We start from the raw sequence: 21,427 nt of genomic DNA on the forward strand, positions 1-21,427 counted from the left end.
ATTGCTACTGTATCTAAAATAATTGGGACCGTACAACAATTATTAAAAATCTTAAGACCTTGCCTACAGCTTGAACTCAAAATTACTAAAACATAAAAGATATACCAGGAGAAAAGTAGTAGAATAATCAAATATTTGTCTTCTACTACATCATTTGATGAACTACTTCCTCCCGGTACTATCAAGGTATTTTCTCAGGTATTCCATTGAATATTACTCCAGTACAGCTTAAATAAGTCCTATACATATATTTTAAAATAAGCCTGCTGAAAACAATGACATTTATTATTTAGTAAATATGAATGGGATTGGATAAGGAACTTTTTAAAGTAAGTCCAGTTAGCAGAATATACACTGAAAGCTAATGAAGTATTTAAATGTGTCTTTGATAAAAAAAAAATTTGCAAACAGAATTACCCAACTTAACAATAACTCTCTCTCTCTCTCTCTCTCTCTCACACACACACACACACACACACACACACAGAGACACACACACACACAGACACACACACACATATACATCCTTCCTTGAAAGTATACAGGCTCATACTTGCCTCTGAAACAACTCTATGAGGAAATTGAAGCTTCACATCGTAGGATTTTAAACTTTGTTTCTCCAAAGTCAGATCCCAGATTTGACTGCATTATATTAAGCTTAATAATCTCAAAATATTTCTAGGAAATGTGAATTCAAATCATTCATAAACAGAATATGCCAAACATTCTTGAAATAGACAAGAAAGAAAACAGGTTTAAAATCAAATGGATATAAATTTAAATGCAAGTTTATGATGTAATAAATACAACCAACTTTTACAATAAGCACACAAAAGAGCAAATATTTTTCAGAGAATATGTTAGTTTATCATACGAGTTTATATGATACTGGAAATGTACTGACTAAAAATAGACTGAATTGACATTCTTTCTTGGGCCACTGGAATACACAACATCTTACACACAAATGCATAAACACATACATAGACATGAACCAAAGAACAAATGTTCACTTCTGTTTTGGATTAGATTCTCTACACAAAAACCTAATTGTATATGTGGAAGGGTTAGAAACTACTCAACATTTCTATCATCCATATATGTGTCTTCTCTCCCTGCTGGACATTTCATTATCTATACCAGTATGTCTACCTGACTGGCAACATTAACTTCCCTGGGGCAGAGAGATCTTTCACTCTGACTTTACTGCACTCTGTATTCCTGGCCATTCGCCAAATTTCCTGCTAAGTCACAGATTCTTTTTCCTAAATAAGAAGAGAAAAACCAGTTTTTTTTTTTTTAAAAAAAAACATAATAGCTATAACAGTACAAATTATTAGTCAGAAAACTATAGCAAGGCAAGAACTGCCGTTTCAGTGACAGTGTCCTATGTGAAAGAGAGAAAAGTGATAGAGGTAATTTTTCTTTTCACTTGAATTAGGAGATAACATTGTTCTTAGATGTATACCCACTATGGATGACCTGGATGTTTCTAATATTAATTCTCACTGCTAGTCCAAGTTATTAAAACTTTTAAACTTTTCACCACAGAGCAAGGCAGTTTCACTACAAAAAACCTACTGTATTAGCTTCACTGATACTCATAGCAATTCTGAGATATTTTGTCCCATCAGCATAATAAATAAGATTTACAATTTTGGATGCTGTCCCCTAACCAAATAATTTTACTTTTTTTCTCTTTAACAATTATTCACTGCAATCCACATACAGGTACTTGCTTTCTCATATTCTAATGCATGTGCCTATATTTTTAAAAAGTTATTTTTCACCATGGTAAAGGGTAGCAAAAAGGGAATAGTTCATGTCCAAAATACTAAGGTGCTAGAATAGAAACAAAGAGCTGTTTTTCTTTAGAGTACCTCATTCCCATATGAATTATTTTATCTAGAGGGCTACATACCAAATATAGATAGTCAGAGACAGTGGTAGACAGGATGAAATCAAAACAGAATCCACTTCTTTTCTTTCTCTACTTCTCTTTTCCCCCCTCATATGTCTTTTATGTTTCTGATGTTTGCTTCTGTATGTTTCTCTCTCAGGCTACAGGAAAAGGAATAGATCAGTCTTGCCAAGGGTCACATTAAAATTGAACTTGTTATTCAACTCCTAGTTAAGGATACACAATACAGATTGAAAAGAAGCATGAAATACTTATGTGCATTTTAGGCACAAACACCACAATGTGGAAAGTTACTGCAGCTAATCAACATTGTGTGTGGAAACTAAGTCACTCTTTTCGCTAAAGTCTTATGCTCTAAATAATCAAATTGTTTCTAGTGCTCTTTCATTCCTGGAAATTTGCTAAGCTTTTTTGGAAAATATTTTTTATAAATATTCAAACTACGTATTTAATGCAAGTCACATATGAGTTTATACTTGCAACATGCAAATCTGATAATTGTGCAGCAACTGTTTTGATTTGGTTATATATGTGCTCAAACAGGTCAAACTAAACAGTCAAGAAAGTGATGCCACAACATGATGTAACTTAAAGCACAATGTAACCCACCAGCAATTATTTCTAAAAAAAATTATTGGCTCAAAGCATTATAAAATCCTCTTCCGATGCTTAGTCAGAAATAGAACCATATGATTCCTAGTTAATTTCAGGGTCTATTTTTAATACAAATACAGTATAACTTGATAGTACTTTTTGATCTTAGAAACAGTCACTGTTTTTAACAAAAACACCAAATGTATTTGCATATCATTGCTCTTAACATCCTAAATAGCTACATATTTCCAGACCATAACAGGTGCTAAAACTACATTAGATACTTTTTCTCTGCACAGAGGAATTATTTACAGGCTACAGAACTGACTATAGGAAATTGCTATATAAATGAACTAGCCAAATCCCAAAAATCACTTCATGACATAATTTGGTTTCTCCTTCCAGGGGAGGAGAAAGTAATTCCAAACTTTCCAACATCAGCCTTTATATGATGAGTTACAAAGAGTAACGCCACCACGTTTATAACTATGCCGAGTGTTACGGCGCGAGGCTGAAAGTAGCTCTTCCTAAATAATATCAATCAATCTGCAATCAAATAAACCTTAACACTGATCCCCTATGTTCCCCACATCTTATCACATTAGTACAGACAGAAACCCTGCAAATCATAGGGAGGTAATTAGTCCAAAATGGAATGAAAATAATCTACTCTGCAGCCTTTTAAAAGATGCATTCTATAATCCCCAAAGATTCAAAAGCATTACCTCACCGCTGCTTTGAGACAAACTGAGCATTCACTCTGGGCTCTACCCAGCATTCCCTGGTTCACACAAAGACAACAGAGGTGTGACCAATCACATTGTGGCAAGCAGGCACTGTTTGAAAGCTCCCTCCCTGCACTGCCCATTGACATGCTCGCTGGCAGCCTGCTGAACTTGTTGTCATGGCAACACATCTTAGCTGCTCTCCACTGAGGTTTGTTATATTATTCAGCCCCTCTCCCTTTTCACCACTCTTGCTAATTAAAAATTTAGGCCCATGTTTTGCGTTTTGGAGCAAACAGAAAGAAACAGACTCCTTGGTCTTGAAAAAGCTGAAAGTGCACAATTAAAAAATTAATTACAGGATCTTTTCTAACCTATCAAAGGTCTGCTGCTCAGACCTGGACAGATAAACTTTTCGCTCAAGCCTATCTTTGTTTTACAGCAAACAAGCTCACCAAAAGTACCCCCTTCTACATCTTACAGACCATAGAGACAATGCTCTCCTTAAAATGATGGCTTCTATACTATCTGCTGGCTAGAATACTTTAACAACAGTGCTCTGAGTGCTCCCGTGAAGTGAGGCAGGAGAAAGGACAGAATGAAACTTTCCATGGCTAAACAGTTACACGGTCAAGAAGTGGTTCTATGTTGAATACCCAGAGACCACTTGAAGTCCCACAACTGACCTCATGAAGCTTTCCTTCGAATCTAAATGATGAGTAAAGTCATGAAAAAAAAAGAAAGGACCTAAAAATGAATTACATCTCAGGATTAAAGCTATATTGTCACAATAATATGCTTAAATAGTAAGATAACATAGCTGACCAAACAGAAGAGGTCAGAAATAACAAACCTGTGAATGAACCAGTATCTTTAGGGCTACAATCCCAATGTGCTGGTGCTGGATTTCTTTGAAGAAATTCAAGGGTTTTAAAAGTGAAGCAGTTAATCATTTTAAGGATATTATTTGCTTTTTATTGGAAATTATTTGATTCCCTCCTTGAAAGAATGGTTAAACAATCTATGAGAATATGCTTTGATGTCCACATCACTTTATAATTTATTTTTGAGTTAGATAATAATAACCTAATGGAAACCATTCCTAGACTATAATCTAATACACTGATTTATATCACACTTGAAAAATGGGGGTTTATAGCCATTAAAGCCTATATTTTAACTTCGTAGTAGTTAAAATAATCTCATGGGAAATTATATTCCTAGTATTAGATCAATTTTAATCAATAATTTTTACTGTGTTAATCATGGTTATTACTATATATCTTAGGTTAAATTTTAAATGTTTACTTTTAAGTGATATAATAGATTTTATAATTTCATAAGTAATTAGTGATATTTGGAAAACCTGTTTTCAAACTGGATTTAGAACAGGCAATTGGAAAAGACTAATATTGTGCTGTGTCGTACATTTTTTAGGAATAGGACAATTGGATTTGTTGTTATTTATAGAATTTGAATATGATTCCTGTGTTTATTGAACACATTTGCCTTCCAAATGGTTTATAGCTATTATCTCCATCATTTGCCCTCTAAAATTCCTGCCTCTGCAGATCTTTAATTGTCTGATTTTTTCCTCAGGTGACAAAGATTCTTTTAAAAGAACAATTAGATTTATTTTTATATGTATGTATAGTTAGCTTTGTACATATGCAGCAAAGGCAAGAGGTGCCAATGCTGCAAGGTGGGGGTCAGATTTTATATAACTGTTCACTAAGTTTTTACTTTCCTCTTGACTGCAGAACAAATTAAACTCAAAAGTTTATGGGTTCCTTCCCTGTCATCAGATCAGATAGTAGCTTTCCATCTGTAATCATCCATCTCAATAAAAATATATTTCACTTTTCTGTCCTTTTATGAAAGGGGCCTCCCTATTCCTTATAATCAGGGCCTTCTCCTCCCCCACCAAAGGGAGGTAAAGTATATTCTGGAGTCTTGATACAGGATCCTCCTATCATTTGCACCCTTTGGAGGTGTCCACTGACATTAGTACTAAAAAGGCTTTTCCCCCTTCCATTCAATGGTATTTGACTCTTGGGAGACTTCCTGGACAAGTCCCTGCAGTTTTGTTGGCAAGGTTTTTCAGAAGCAGTTTATCATTGCCTCTTCCCTAGGATTGATAGAAATGACTGGCTGAAGAACTGAAGAAGCCTCTTGGATGAGAAGTTTAATATTTTCAAGGAAAACCCAAGAAGTTCTAGTTGCCTTTTGAAAAGCACCTTTGGGACAACCATGACCTGGATATTGAGAGTCTCCATAGACATTTGACTGGCTCAAGGTCACCAGGTGGCTTCATGCCTAAAGTGGGACTGGTTTCTAGGCTGATGCTTTAACTACTACATCAAACTGGCATAAAAAGGCATAAAGACTGTATTTTTTGCAAAACTTTCTATCGATCTGTCAGTAACAAGGATTAGAAAACTACAGAAACAGAAAGATAAAACTGAATAATTCTATACAGCAGTGTTTTTGATATATCATCTTTATTACTATACTAGTTATGCATTCATCCCTACATTTATTTATAACACAGCAACTGTCAAAAGAAAATAGCTGTTCACAGACTGATAGCCTGCAAGTAGCTTTACTCTCTCCAGGTAATCCAAGAAATGATTATATACAAAACTAACCTTGGTATTTGTGACATATAGATAATTAATGTGAGATCTACAACATGATCCCTCAGGGTCAATATAGGAGGGATATAAATGTAACATATAAATAAATATCTAGTTAATTAGGTATTAAAATTAAGACATCTGTTAAACATAATATAATATGATATGATATGATATATGATATGATATAATATATAATATTTTTGTAGGCCACCTAGAGCAGTGGCCCCCAATCTTTTGGGCATCAGGGACTGGTTCTGTGGAAAGAGGTTTTTCCGCAGACCAGAGGCGTGGTTTGGCATGTTGCCTGCATCCCATGGATGGGGCTTTGCTTGTTTGCACAGCTCTGTTTCTGGCATGCCATGACTCAGTGCCAGTCCACAGACAGGGGTTGGGGACCCTTTACCTAGAGTAGCCCCATGGCAAAACAGGCAGCATATATGTTTAACAGATAAAATATAATAATAACAACTGCATCATAACTGCCTCAAATCAGTCCAGCGCAATACCAATGAAAAAGAAAAAGAATAGATCTCAAAAGAAAGCAGCATGGCTGCATAAAGAACTCTCTGATAAATTGAAAGACAAAAAGGACAAGTATAAAAAGTGGAAAGAGGGGCACATAACTAAGGCAGAATATGAGCAGATAGCCCAAGCTTGCAAAGATGAAGTGAGGAAAGCTAAGGCTCAAAATGAACTAAGGCTTGTGACAAAAGTCAAAAAATAACAAAAAAAAGCTTCTTTCAACATGTAAAAAACAAGAAAAAAGTTAAGGAAACGATTGGTTCATTAGTGGGAGAAAGTGGCAAGAAGGTGACAAGTAACAGGGAGAAAGCAGAACTACTTAACTCGTTTTTTGCATCCATCTTTACCCAAAGGGAAAAACAGTCCAACCTATGAAAAATAGTACCATAAAAAAACAGATTAGAAAGTTAAAATAGGCAAGAAAATGGTAAGTCAGCACCTATCCACCCTAGACGAGTTCAAATCACCAGGACCAGATGGATTACACTCCAAAGTTCTGAAGGAACTGGCAGACGTGATCTCGGAACCACCGAACTATATGTTTCAAAGATCCTGGAGTACTGGGGAACTACCAGAGGACTGGCAAAGAGCTAATGTAATTCCCATCTTCAAAAAAGGGAAAAAAAATAGATCCAGGAAACTGCAGATGTATCAGCCTGACCTCAACACCTGGGAAGATTCTGGGAAAGATAACCAAGCAAAGAGGCAAACAAAATCATAACCAAAAGCCAACATGGGTTTGTCAAAAACAGATCATGCCAAACAAATTTTATAGCATTCTTCAACAAGGTGACAGAAGAATGCTATGGATATCATTTACTTGGATTTCAGTAAGACATTCAATAAAGTAGACCACAACCTACTAATTGATAAGATAGAAAAATGTGGGTTAGACAGCATTACTACCAGATGCATTCATAACTGGCTGTGTGTAGTCCTCAATGGAACTGCATCTACATGGAGGTAAGTATGCAGTGGGGTACCCCAAGACTCTGTTTTAGGCCCAGTATTCTTCAACATCTTCATCAATGATTTGGGTGAGGGGATAGATGGGAAACTCATCAAATTTGCAGACAACATTAAGCTGGCAGGAATAGTCAACACTCCATAAGATACAGAAGGATCTTGACAGCCTTGAACATTGGGCGTTATCTAACAAAATGAAATTTAATGGTGAAAAAAGTAAGGTTCTACATTTAGGCAAGAAAAACCAAATGCACAGGTATAGTATACGCAGTACTTTGCTCAATAGTAGCAACTGTGAGAGGGATCTCGGAGTCCTAGCGGACAATCACTTAGATATGAGCCAGCAGTGTACTGTAGCTGGCAAAAAAGTCAGCACAGTTCTAGGCTGCATTAACAAAGGGATAGAACCAAAATCATGTGAAGTGTTAATACCACTTTACAAAGCTTGGTAAGACGACACTTGGAATACTGCATCCAGTTTTGGTCACCACAATGTAAAAAAAGATGTTGAGACTCTAGAAAAGTGCAGAGAAGAGCAACAAAGATGATTAGGGAACTGGAGGCTAAAACATATAAAGAACGGTTGCTGGAATTGGGTATGTCTAGTTCACGGGTCGGCAACCCGCAGCTCCGGAGCAGCATGCGGCTCTTGGAGACATCACTTGTGGCTCCGGAGCCGCCTCCACCATTTGCAAGGAGACAGAGAGGCACTTGCGCTTCCCTTCTCTCTCTCTCTCATGCGGACTTGCCCCTTTGCATGGCTCCCGATTGGCCCTGCGTCCGGGTACCCCACTCCCTGGGAGAAGCGCGGCCAGGAAGTCCCTTTCCCAGGCTGGCGCAATCCAAGGCGCATGTGGCCGTGGAGCCGTGTGGGGAAGCCCCAGGATCCCTGCTGGGAGCGGCCCGCCAGAGGCTCTGCTGAGTGGGCCAGCCCTCCTGCAAGCCGTGGCCCAAGGGAGAGCAGCCCCTGCAATCCCCAGCAAGCGTGACCATTGGTCCCGCTGGCCAGGAAGGCGTGCCCGAGTCCTGGCTGCCGGGAAGGAAGGAGATGCAGCAATGGTAGGAGAGGACAGCCTCCTCCTGGGGCCCGGTGCCAACTTCCTTGCCCACCTCCTCCTCCTCCCCTTCTTCTTCCTGCTGCCCCGTGGGCAGCTCAGGCAGGCTCCAAGACAAGAGGGGCACCTGGGGGGGCCAGCCAGGCCAGCTGAGGGGCTGGCAGGGGCCGGTCAAGCAGAGCAGCCACAGCATTGCGGCCAGGGCCAGCGGCCCGCGCAGCACCAGCCCCTGCCACGGTTACATTGGATGGCCAGTGGAGGGGCTGGCAGGGGCCGGTCAAGCAGAGCAGCCACAGCATTGTGGCCAGGGTCAGTGGCCTGCGCAGCACCAGCCCCGCCGCGCCTACATCAGATAGGCGGAGGGCGAGGCCGGGCAGCGCGGAATCCTGGTGGCAGCGGCTTCCTTGCCCTTCTCTTCTTCCTCCTGCTGCCCCCCGGGCGGCTCAGGTGGGTGCCAGGGTAAGAGGGGTGCCTGGGGGGGAGCAGCCAGGCCGGTGGAGGAGCTGGCAGCGGCTACATTGGATGGGTGGAGAGTGAGCCCAGGCAGCATGGAGTCCTGGCTGGGGCGGCGGCAGCAGCTTCCTCGCCCTCCTCTTCCCCTTCTTCCTCCTGCTGTCCCCCTGGGCGGCAGTCCCCCTGGTGCTGTCCCCGATGCTGTTTACATGGCTGTTCCTCCGCGTGACTGAGATAGGCAGCGCCTCCCTGCTCTGCTCTCGTTTCCCTGGACCAGATTTGGGGCCGCTGTCTATCTCAGTCACGCGGACGAACAACCGTGTAAACAGCATCATATGGCTCCGCCGCTGGCGGAGATGAGCAGGCTGTTGCTCCTGTGGTTGCCATCCCGCCGCTATGGAAGATAGCTTTGTCCACGCCTTCGGGGGCCTCAGCCTCCAGCAGCCCCTCCGTGCCCGAAGCTCCCTGGGAACCTTCACACCAAAAGGCTGAAAGAAGAAAGTCCCAGAGAGGGAGATTGTGGGGTGGGCGGAGAGCAGTCTTTTCTGAGGGGAGGAGAAGCCAGGACGGAGCTGGATGGGGGCAGAGCCAGTTTAAATCTCGCCTTAGGCTCCACTCTTTAATCAAGCCCCCTGTTCCGTGCACACATTATGCGGCTCCCAATTTTTCCTTTTGTGAGGAAAACAGTCCAAGTGGTTCTTTCAGTGTTTCAGCTTGCCGACCCCTGGTCTAGTTTAATGAAGAGAAGGATGAGGGGGGACATGATAGCAGTGATCTAGTATCTCAAGGGTTGCCACAGAGAAGAGGGAGTCAAGCTATTTTCCAAAGCACTTGAGGGCAGGACAAGAAGCAATGGATTGAAACTAATCAAGGAAAGAGGCAACCTAGAACTAAGAAGAAATTTCCTGATAGAACAATTAAGCAGTGGAACAACTTGCCTCCAGAAGTTGTGAATGCTCCAACACTGGAAGTTTTTAAGAAGAGATTGAATGACCATCTACTCCAGGGGTGTCAAACTGCTGGCCCGCGCGCCAAATGCTTCATTGGGAAACCACACCCACCCCATTGCCGGCAATGGCAAAAAAGCTCTGATACGTTGCATGACATCACGTGACGTCCGCGAGTTTGACATGTCTGATCTAGTCCTACCTGAGCAGGGGGTTGGACTAGAAGACCTTCAAAGTCCCTTCCAACTCTGGTATTGTACTGTATTGTATTGTATTGTATAACTTACAATATAAATATTGAAACAAATGGGTAGAGTTGGGTTGTATAAAGGAGGAACAGATCTTACACAGAGTTTACTTCCTTTTCTAACTCCAGCACAATTTGTATTTATGTATGTTTATGATGTTTTCCATCTCTTTTTCTAAACAACCTCAAGTTATGCAGAGCTTAACCATATAGCAATATTTGTCAGATGGGTGCTAAAAACAGAAATAATATCTTTAATAGGGTAAAATACATAACTTCATAAACTGACAGTTGCGTATCAAATATATTTTAAATCACCACAAAACTCAAACACTGTCAAATTATAAATTTCAACACATTATAATCAGGGATTTCTTAAGGAGAAAAATTAATAATGGTAGAAATGTTTCTCTAGAGATATTTTTCATTTGTTCTGCCAAGTACACACACAACAGAATGATACATGAATTTTAAAAAGGAATACTTTTAAGTTATGAAGATTAGAGATCAGGACATCTACAGAAACTCTGTAACATGCTGCAGCTGCCAGTCTCAGTTGTGATCACTAAGAAGGAGTATCTGCACGCTGGTTTTTACTCACTGCCTTTATTTATTTGACTTCTATACTATCCATTTTGACTCCAGGTGGCTTACAGTTAAGCAGTAAATAAGAACCATACATTTACATATTCAAACACATTCAAAAATGTGATTCAAAAAACGTTCCTCAATGTGAAATGGTTAACAATGATTATGCAATGACTATTGCATATAAGCTATGTATACAGAACAAATATGAAGCTTTTAAAAAATCAGAACAAGTTTTTAAAAGTGTATACATACTTTAAACATGCATTCTGAGAACAGGTTAACATTTGGAGGAAAAGGTTAAACTAGAAAATTCCAGACTTCGAGGGAAGAAATGGCAAACTGAAGATGTAAGGTGAAACTAATAATCAGGAAAAAATAAAGGACCAGCAAGTAGATTGCCCTTCATAATTCTTTTCTGGACAAGGAGAGAACTTGAGATTGCACAGAGTGCTCCATGCACATGTTCCTCAAGAGAAGACCACAAGACAATGGTCTCTGTTAATTTTAAGAACTCTTGGGGATAAGGGAATAGCTATCTTGCTTGAACTAGTATTACCTTTAAAACAGTGGTTCTCAACCTGTGGGTCGGGACCCCATTTGGGGTCGAATGACCATTTCACAGGGGTCACCAAACAACGCAGTCCGCCATTTCCCCCCCCTTTTCCTTAGCTATGCTACTCCCTTTTATTCTATTGGTTTTTGAAAGCCAATAGAATAGACTCTCTTGAATAGAGTCTAATTCTATTGGCTTTCAAAAGCCAATAGGAATTGTCCAGGCTGTCTCTGCCCTGCTGAGCCCGCCAAAAGTCCAATTCTGCAAACGGTGCTGCAAGTTGTCTGCAGCGAAGGTGAGCTGTCTGGAAGTTTCCACCCCTCCCTGCTGAGCAACTACTAAAAATGTAAGCAAAAGAGGGCCAGGGGTGGGAGGTGGGAGGCCGGCGGGCGCAGGAAGGGTTGCTGGCAGGCATGGGGCCCGGCGGGTGTCTTACCTCCCTTGGGCTGGGCCACCTGGTGGCCCAGCCGGTGGTTGGCCTGCGCCATCTCTGCCGCTTGCCAGCTACGCCTTGGCCGGCGCAGGGGGCGGCACCACGCATATGTGGTGCTCCTGGGCAGGGAAAGTCCTTGACTTACGACCGGTTGGGTAGTCCTCGACTTATGACCGGTTGGGTAGTCCTCGACTTATGGGGGTCGCGGCATAAAAAAGGTTGAGAACCACTGCTTTAAAAGGACACTGGGTTCACATACTTTCTTTTCTACTCACTTTCAGAAATTGCTTGTTACCTTCTTTTCAGCTATTAGGAACCTTTGGATTAATTAGCTTGAAAACTCTGGGTGAGATCTCTAGCAAAAAAAAAAAAAAGTTTTAAATACAAATTTAGACTTTAAAACTTTTTTTGGGGGCCTAAACAGCAAACAAATAATTAGAACTTTGATTTGGGAAAGGTTCAAATAAACTGAGGGTCCAGATTTGAAATAAGATTTTTAGAATTCATTATAAGACTCTTTCCTATGGGAAAATGTTTTTGTTTTGAATTATTTTTAAAGAAGCATGTCAAGGTGGAACTTTGAAGGTTGGACACTATAATTAAAGGAGAAGAACACTTAAATTCGACTTACAAATATAGAATGAAGCAAAATAACATTGGAAATACTGAAGGACAGCGGACCCAGAGGTTAATTTAAACAGTGTATGCCTCTACAGATAAAATGTGTTTAAAAGAACATTTTTGGATTGCATTGCTCACAAAAGGCTTGTTAAACCTTTGAAGAATTTTGTGTGAAGGGACAAAGAAAATATGAAAATAAATCAAGTTCTACAACATTTTTAAAGGGATCAAAGATAAAGATTATTAAAAGTAAAAGAAAAGAACATAAAGTTGGTTTATTTGATCAAGATTAAAATAGATATTTTATCTCTGGTAACTCTTAATGAACTTTAGTTGATATCAGGAGTGAAGCGATAAGGCTTTACAGTACTTAAAATGATAGAGGAGATTGAAATTGCAGGAACTTTGGGAGAGAGTAACTATGTCATATTGGAATTCAATATAATGCACACACAAGCAATAGAACAAAATCAAACTAGTGTCGTCGACTTTAAAAGAACTCATTTCAACAAACTTAGAGTTTGAGAATGATTCAATGGATGAAAATCAAAGGAGAAAACAACTCAAGAAGCTTGGGAAACTCTGAAAAACGTGATTATAAAAGCCCAGTCTACCATAATACCACTAAAAAAGAAAAATAAGAAATCGAAGAAGAAACCAATATAGTTCCATAAAAAACTCTCTGATAAACTGAAAGACAAAAAGATAAGTATAAAAATGGAATGAGGGACATATAATTAAGGCACAGTATCAGCAGATAGCCCGAATCTGCAAAGATGAAGTCAGGAAAGCAAGTCAAGGAAACAGTAGGTCCACTTAAGAGAGAAGATGGCAAGGAAGTGACAGGCAGTAGAAAGAAAGCAGAACTGCTTAACTCATTCTTTGCATCAGTCTTCACGCAAAAAGAAACTATAGCTCAGCCTACCAAAAATCTAACTTAAAAGACAGACTAGAAATAAAAATTAAAATAAGCAAGAAAACGGTTAGAGAACACCTATCTGATCTTCATGAATATAAATTACCGGGACCTGATGGATTACATTCCAGAGTTCTGGCAGATGTTATCTCAGAATCATTGTACCATATCTTTAAAAAATCCTGGAGCACTGGGGAACTACCTGAGGATTGGAAAAGAGCTGATGTGGTTCCCATCTTCAAAAACTGAGAAAAAAAAACAGACTCTGGAAACTACAGAGCAATCAGACTAACATCAATACCTGAGAAGATATTGGGAAAGATAATCAAAGAACACTTAGAAACAAATAAAGTTATAACTATATAAACAGAGGCATAGAAGCAAAATGACGTGAAGTATTAGTACCGCTTTATAAAACCTTAGTAAGACTCTGCCTGGAATACTGCATCTCGTTTTGGTCATCACATTACAAAAAAGATATTGAGACTTTGGAAAAAATGCACAGAAGAGCAACTAAGATGATTAAAGGCCCGGAGACTAAAACATATGAAGAATAATTGCACAATTTGGGTATGGCTAGTTCAGAGAAAAGAAGGACTAGGGGTGACATGATAGCAATATTCCAGTATTTGAGTGGCTGCCACAAAGAAGAGGGGGTCAACTTATTTTCCAAAGCACCAGAGAGCAAGACAAGAAACAATGGATGGAAACTAATCAAGCAGAGAAGCAATTTGGAATTAAGGAAAAACTTCCAAACAGTGAGAACAATTAACCAGTGGAACAGCTTGCCTTCAGAAGTTGTGGGTGTTTCATCACTGGAGGTTTTTAAGAAGAGGCTGAATAGCCACTTGTCTGAAATTGTATAGGGCAGGGGTCCCCAGCAGCATGCCAGCAACTGGTCCACACAAAAAAAGCCCCACCGCGAGATGCAGGCAGCACACAAAACCACACACCCTGCGGTCCGTGGAAAAACCTTTCTTCATGGAATCAGTCCCTTATGCCCAAAAGGTTGGGGACCTCTGGTATAGGATATCCTGCTTGAGCCGGGGGGAATGGACTAGAACAGGGCTTTTCAACCTTTTCACAAATTGTACCACTTTTAGGACATGGCAATATTTTGAGTACCACCAGTCGCCTAGCAAGGTGTCAAAAACTTGATGACCAAAAAAAGGAAAAAAGGAAAAAAAAGTGATAAAGTACAGGTAGTCCTTGACTTAAAACAGTTCGCTTAGTGACTGTTCGAAGTTACAACGGCACTGAAAAATGTGACTTATAACCATTTTTCACACTTACAACCGTTGCACCAGGGTCACGTGATTTACATTTGGTTGCTTGGCAATTGATTCATATTTCTGATGGTCACAGTGTCCCAGGGTCATATGAGCCCCTTTTGCAACCTTTTGACAAGCAAAGTCAATGGCCAGGGGCATGGCCAGCTCAGGTCAGGGGACGCCTGTGGGGGAGCAGATGAGGCTTGAGGAGGATCTGGAGGGACTGGGGGGGGCGAGGCATGGTCCACCAAAGGAGCCTCGCTGTCCCTCTTGGGCTATGCGGGGGACTCCCAGACGGTGGCGCAGGCTGCCTGGAGCCCTGGGCAGCAGAGGGCAAGTTTCCAACCCAGCTCTGAAGCCCCAGGATACCAGGACCCCGCAGCCCAACCCAGTCCAGCCCCACTTGCCCAAGGGGGCATCCAGTTGTGCTTACCTCCTCCTTGAGGCTGATGCTCACTCTCCTTGGCCAGGTTGCTTATGGTGGGTGCAGGAGGGCAAAATGCATGGGTCAGAGGGAGGCCCACTCCCTCTCCATGCAAGGAGACCCAGCTTTATAGCCAAAGCGTCCTTAGTGATAGGATGGGAGATCATCACAAGAGGCCAGGAGGAGGGGGCAAGGGGATAGTGAAAGGGCAGCAGGGTTGCTGGTGGCCAAGTGCTAAGGCAGGACTTCTCTCAGGCCCTCCCTCCCTCCCTCTCATTCCAATCTCCTTCCTTCCTTCCTTCCTTCCTTCCTTCCTTCCTTCCTTCCTTCCTTCCTTCCTTCCTTCCTTCCTTCCTGTCTTACCTCTAGCCCAGGGGTAGGCAACCTTGGCTCTTTTATGACTCGTGGACTTCAACTCCCAGAATTCCTAGCCAGCATGGCTGGCTCAGGAATTCTGGGAGTTGAAGTCCATGAGTCATAAAAGAGCCAAGGTTGCCTAACCCTGCTCTAGTCGATGCTGCCTTTCTTCATTCCTCATGGAGGGCAATTCCTTCCCAGCTGCATTTCTTGTGTTTTTCGCTGCCACCTGTATGCATGCCCAGCACAGATGGCTGCCACCAAGTTGTAGATCAGCTCCCAGCCGGCCTGTTTTATCTCCCCTCTCTCCCCCTTCCTCATTTTCTCTTCAGTGCAGCTCCAGCTGACTCCTCCTCCCAAGGCTGCGTCTTTTTTTTCCTCTTCCCTCTCCCACCAAAACTACCTCCTTTTATAGGCTTTCCTGTCTCCGCCTTCCTCCTTCTTTCTCTTCCAGGTGAGCCGGAAGTGCCGATCCTGGGGCCTTTGTCTCGCCCCAGCAGCCCTGCAGCTTCTAAAGATTCTCTCTCAGGCCAAGTCCTGCCAATGTCGTTTTAGCTCATTCCCTTCCCCCACTATATTTGGCTAAGCTGGGCAGGGCCGTGTACCACCTGCCAGGTGCCAATGTACCATCAGTAGTATGCATACCACCGGTTGAAAACCCCTGGACTAGAAGATCTCCCAAAATCTCTTCCAGCTTTATTCTGAATTGAAAGTTACTAAAATTGTTTATGCTTATTGAGATGAAGGAGAAAGTCATTCTTTATAGATTTTTTCTTTGTTATATTCTTATTTTTTTCTATTTTTTTAATTTGTATTATTTTTATTGCTGCAGTAATTTTTAATAAAATTGTCATAAAATAGAAAGTTTCCTAATTTGCTCTGCTTAAAACAAAAAAGGTTTTTAAAGATGCACTTTTAATCCTGTCCACTAAATATACTGCAGCATGCATGCAAAGTTCTACCAGTTTTGACAAAGACAGACAGGTTTAACTGAAACATGTGCAATTTCCATAGTAACCTTCTTCATTGTTTATTTGCCATTTTTTATGATGCCCTTGAGTGCTAGCATTTCGCCTCTCTCCCCCTTTTTTTTAATAGCACTCAATTATTGTAGTTCATCCCACCTGGCTGGGAGGTAAATGTAAAATGCACTAAACTCTTTATCAGCAACTATTTGGCACTTCTACAAACCTACATAAAACAGTTTTTTGTTTCAGTGTAAAAGAGTAATGACTTTAGTTTGTTTATTTTTTGCCAACATACTTTTTCATTAAAACGTAATGAAATGTTATATTTGGCAAATATTACATGCCTGCATTACTTTTAGGATAATGATAACCCAAAACAGAAAACAGTATGCAGAGAATTAGAGAAATAACAGTCTTAAAACATCTGGGAGCACTAGCTTGCAGGAAGCTGAAGAGACAAAAATACTGTTGTTTTAGCTGGCAATGACTGGAGACAGTTTTATACTGAGGGATTTCTGACTTGATCCAGCAAGAAATTTGTATTTTAAAGATAATTTTTTAGTATCTTAGAATATTTATGGCTAACTTTAAATTCAAACTTCCTAGATTAGTGAAGAAATTTCAAGATGCAAGCTCAAAATTCCTGCATTGGACCTAGAGCCGTAAAATCTATAATTCCTTCCAATCCTCCTAATCTTCTTATATATAAATAAAAATGTAAATGTTTGTTTGTTCAAAATCTTAAATCTCTGAAAGTTCTTCACCGACTGCTTTGAAATTTTGACACAACGTTGCATTCGAATACGCGCGTTTTTATATACTTATATTATATAGAAGTCACACCTATGACAGGTAAAACATGCATTTTTGAAAAAGAACACCATCTGTTGGACGTAATCTCTATATCTGTACACACAATGGAACAACAAAAAATATTGTATACCCACAAGCATTGTGAAATTAAACATATTACAAGCGTGCGCTTTCTCTTTTCTTTCTTGAGCCACAGCAACGCATGGCTGGGTATAGCTAGTGTATTAATATGAATATATTATTACTGATACTGCTATTATTTTATTAGAGTTGTGCAGAAATCTTGATCAAAGACCAAAATGTGTAAATAGGTACCTAGCATTTAATAAGGAACACTTTAAAGCAGCTGCATCTTTTCCTGGGCTTGCACAGCTGCCTTAGGCAGCTGACATGGAATCTTGGAAAAAAGCACATTTGGTTTAAAATACTCCCAACAGATGCTATGGTTACACTCACACATGTTCCAAATCACACTTTGCCTTTTATATCCAGATTCACGCAGAGTCCTAAAGCTTACTATCAACTGAAAAAGTTAAGCCATGGGAGAACAATTTAATTTTTAGAGTCATTTTAGAGTCATTTGTGTAGGAAATGTTACCCCAAACTATTCAAAGCAATAGTTCTAATATAGTTGTCAGAACTACTTTCATCACTAGTTTTCATATAAATAGAGTATTCTGTACTTATGCATGCAAAGGACTACGAAGCAGTGCACAAAAAGTAATCAGGTATTTCAAATGACACACAATGTTTCCATAAAGAAAGCGGTAACAATCTTAGAAGTAAAAGTAAGTAACAAAATACAAATCCTATCATTTCTAAAATTTACCCCAAAGCCATAATGCACCATAATGACCTAAAATCATATTAACTTGCAAGTGCAATTCACTGAGGAATACTTTATGGCAGAGGTCTCCAACCTTTCTTGGTTGGCAGATGGAGGGAAAGGGAGGGGAAGCATTTTACGTGCCTGTGGGGTCACAAGCATGCGCAATGCAAACGGGGCAGTGCTAGTGCCCCGTGACACTCATTTCTGCCAAACAGCGCCCCATTTGCGTAGCAGACAGATAATCCTCGACTTACAACTTAGTGACTGTTCAAAGTTACAATGGACCTCCCAACGATACTTACAACCCAGTTCTGAAGTTCTGATCACCGGAACTCCCTGCTTGCAGTCACATCACCGGACTTCAGGCCACTAGCAATTGGCCCGTATTTACAACCATTTGCAGAGTTCCATCATCATATGACCATTTTACAATATTTTTTTGCCAAAAATCAGCATTTACTTCTGGTTTTCAGCAAAAATAGTGCAAACTGAACAATTGGTTTGCTTAATGACCACCACAAAAAAGGTCATAGAATTGGGTCAGTCATAAGGGTCACTTTATGACCATCATGATTTATGACTATAAAGGGTAGGCTCCATTGTAGTTATAAGTCGAGGTTGACTGCATTGCTTACACTTAGGTTATGTTATTGAATACTGCACCCACTGTATGGGGCTGCCCTAAAAGAAAGTATAAAATCTTCAACAGGTGAAGAATATTGTAGAAAGAATACTTTTAAAAGCTAGGGGTTTCAAGCTAACCACACCAATGTCTACCTAAACCTAAATCAAGGTGCTTAGGTAATTTGAGATAGACTAGTCACTAACTGAAGGCAGCCAGTAAATAAAAAGTGTCAAACACTACTTTATTTTTCACTATTAGACTATTTTCTTTTTCACTATTAGACTATTAAGTATAAGCTTATCTGCGGCAGTCCCTAATATGAAATATGTTGAGAGAGAAACTTTATTTTTTTAATATAATAAAAGGTTTTTTTATCTCTGTCCATTTTAAGCTGATTTTGCACAGTATATCAATAGTAGTTTTAGCTTACTTTAGTATAATACTTTTCAGATTTGTTTTTATCTTATTGACTTATAACTTTTATTATGCCCTTTCTGCATTGTTATTTTTTGGTGATGCTAGAAGCTCTAACTGTGAGAGTACAGATTCCCAGAAAGGCGGCTTGGAAAACAGGGCAGGCTAAATATAATTTGCTGGAGAAGGAAATTTCAACCCACTATTATTTTTTTCCCCTTTGTTTTGTTTATTATTGTTTTCTTTTTTTCTCCCTTTTGTTGTTAGATGGTCTTTATTTGTATTTAGGGCTTGGGGGAGGGGAGAAACATTTTTGTGTATTTTTAAAAAACCTGTAATAAAATAACTTTTTAAAAAATCCACTCTGTAGTTTCCTATAAACCAGCAATTGCAATTAGGACAATCGAAGATGAGTCCCCCAAGATTGGAAGGTATATAGCAAGCTACTGGGAAAGAGCAGAGAGCAAATACAAGTAATACTACTACTTATTATATAGTTGTAAATAAAGATAAAAAGACATCCAGCTGCTGATGTGTTGTTGCAAAAATGTACAACATTGATATATCGAAGCCAGAATCAAACACTATTGTTACAGATGAAACATCAAGATTAAATATTATCATTCTGGAGTCAGAAACTATAAGGGAATGGAACAGGTCACTTTGCATCTTTTAATACAAACAATAAAAATCATAGAAGAAATTTAGTAATTAACATTATTAACAAAATCAAGTTCTTAGATACAACTTTCAAAGTGACAAAATGAAAGCAATCTGAATCCAAGTCAAGTCACCACAGCAATCCAAGTTTTACGTTCCAATAATGAAAGTATTCAACTTCCACTTTCCAGATTCAGGGAAAGTGGAAGTTGAACACTTTAATAATGACTTACAATTCCTTGTTGATACAGAAACTCCCCCCCCCCTCCAAATCATACTAATTACAGGAGACTGGAATGCTGAAGTTGGAAATAAACAAGTTGCAAGTAAATAAGTACTATGAACAATGAAAATTTGAACTCAGAATACCACATGAAGCAAAGTAAATTTGCTTTTGTTAATATAATTGTGCAAAAACCAGCCCATAGCAAACAATGGTTTTGTTTAGTGACTATGGAATTTGCTTACTGGCCATCGCAAAAAAGTTGTAAAATCAGGCACAGTCATGTGGTGACCTGCTTTATGACTGACACAACTTACAACCAAAATTGTTGGCTCAATTACGGCTGTTAATTTGAGAACTATATTTTTGATGTGACTTGACAGAACTTTTTTTTATTGCAGGACATATAAATATGTATATTTATGTAATTAATCTATACACTGCAAGCAAAGAGAGCATTATTCTGTCAGTTAAAACAAAACCTGATGATTGTAACTCAAATCACAAATCCCTTTCAAAGTTGTAACTTTAAATAAAAGCATATTATCAGTACATCACAATACAAACTCAACAATATTCCATATAATTAAGTAGAGAAGGAAATAAATATAATGGATTAAGCACAATATATGGATTTAAATTTGTCATATGATTAAATATGAAGTAAACAAATACATCTTGAAAGGCAATTTAGGAAAAGCAGTATGCAAGGGACACAAAGAAACTATATACTGAGTTGTTATCCTTAAAGAAATTGGCAATAACAGCTGATTAGGAAAACAAGAGATTTATTTAAGAAATGATGGGAAATCAAGGGAAACATTTTTGCAAACATGGCCATCACAAAAGATGAAAAAGAGCTATTAGAGATAGACATAAAAAAGAGATGGTGCAAACATGCAGACCACGGAATATCTGGCTGAGCTAGCCCTGCGGATGAGGAGACCCCGCTATAGAAAGACCTGGATGGTGAGGGGGGCGTCGTACATAGGAGTCCCTGATTGGGGAACATATGATGTGGGTACAGCTGTCATTGGCTCCATCCCTGACTAACGGTGGGAACATGCGGCAAGTGCTCTGTCCACCGCCTGTGAGATCAAGGTTTCAAGCTAATCGTCCGGGGGAGGACCCTGAGAGTCTGACCCCCTTAGCCCTGCCGCCGTGGGGGTGAAGGTGGCTTCTGGTGTCTGACTCGCCCCGATAGGTGGAGTGGGCGTAATTGGTTGGTCTTGCAGGGACCATACTCCCTGAGCAGAGGTGGAAGGCCCCAGGGGAAGATCAAAATCCGGGGGCCCTGCCAGTTCAGCCTCTGCTCTGGCCTGCCTTTGTGCTCTGGAGAACTCCTTTTCCAGCCCCTGGTGCCTCCCGGTCTCATGCTTCTCTGTCCTTTTTTGGAAATGGCCTTTGCTTTGGCCCTAATCCTGCCTGCCGCCTCCTGTTTGGAGGATGTGTGCCTGTTTTGGTCCAATGATGGGGGATGCGGTAGTCGTGAGCTCAGGCACCATGGAATCCTCCATCATAAAAAGAGCTATCTCAGGGAGCATTGAGAGGAAGCTCTGGCAGGGGATCGAGAGGCCTTTGAGCAGTTTCTGGAGCAGGAAAGTTGGACTGCACTGCTGGTCACCTGACCAGTATCTCAGTGCCTCTTAGATGATGTGGG

General features: G+C 40.2%; 1 protein-coding gene across 13 annotated transcripts in view; it reads right to left on the minus strand.

Annotated features, from left to right (window-relative positions):
* STOX2 (storkhead box 2) overlaps positions 1–21,427 on the minus strand; it is a 242,522-nt gene that overhangs the window by 50,845 nt on the left and 170,250 nt on the right. Inside the window, exons 1-2 of one of the 13 annotated variants that reach the window (XM_039330846.1) lie at positions 3,241–3,280; positions 558–2,061 (exon numbers count right to left, since the gene is read on the minus strand). The exons of 10 other annotated variants lie outside the window; for them this stretch is intronic. The gene's annotated coding sequence lies outside the window, so the exon portion shown is untranslated. 2 more of the 13 variants (XM_039330848.1, XM_039330847.1) reach the window with 2 other exon arrangements.

The sequence above is a fragment of the Crotalus tigris genome, unplaced genomic scaffold, assembly GCF_016545835.1.
Source record: "Crotalus tigris isolate CLP2741 ecotype Arizona unplaced genomic scaffold, ASM1654583v1 scf7180000024432.2438137, whole genome shotgun sequence".
NCBI classification, from domain to species: Eukaryota; Metazoa; Chordata; class Lepidosauria; order Squamata; family Viperidae; genus Crotalus; species Crotalus tigris.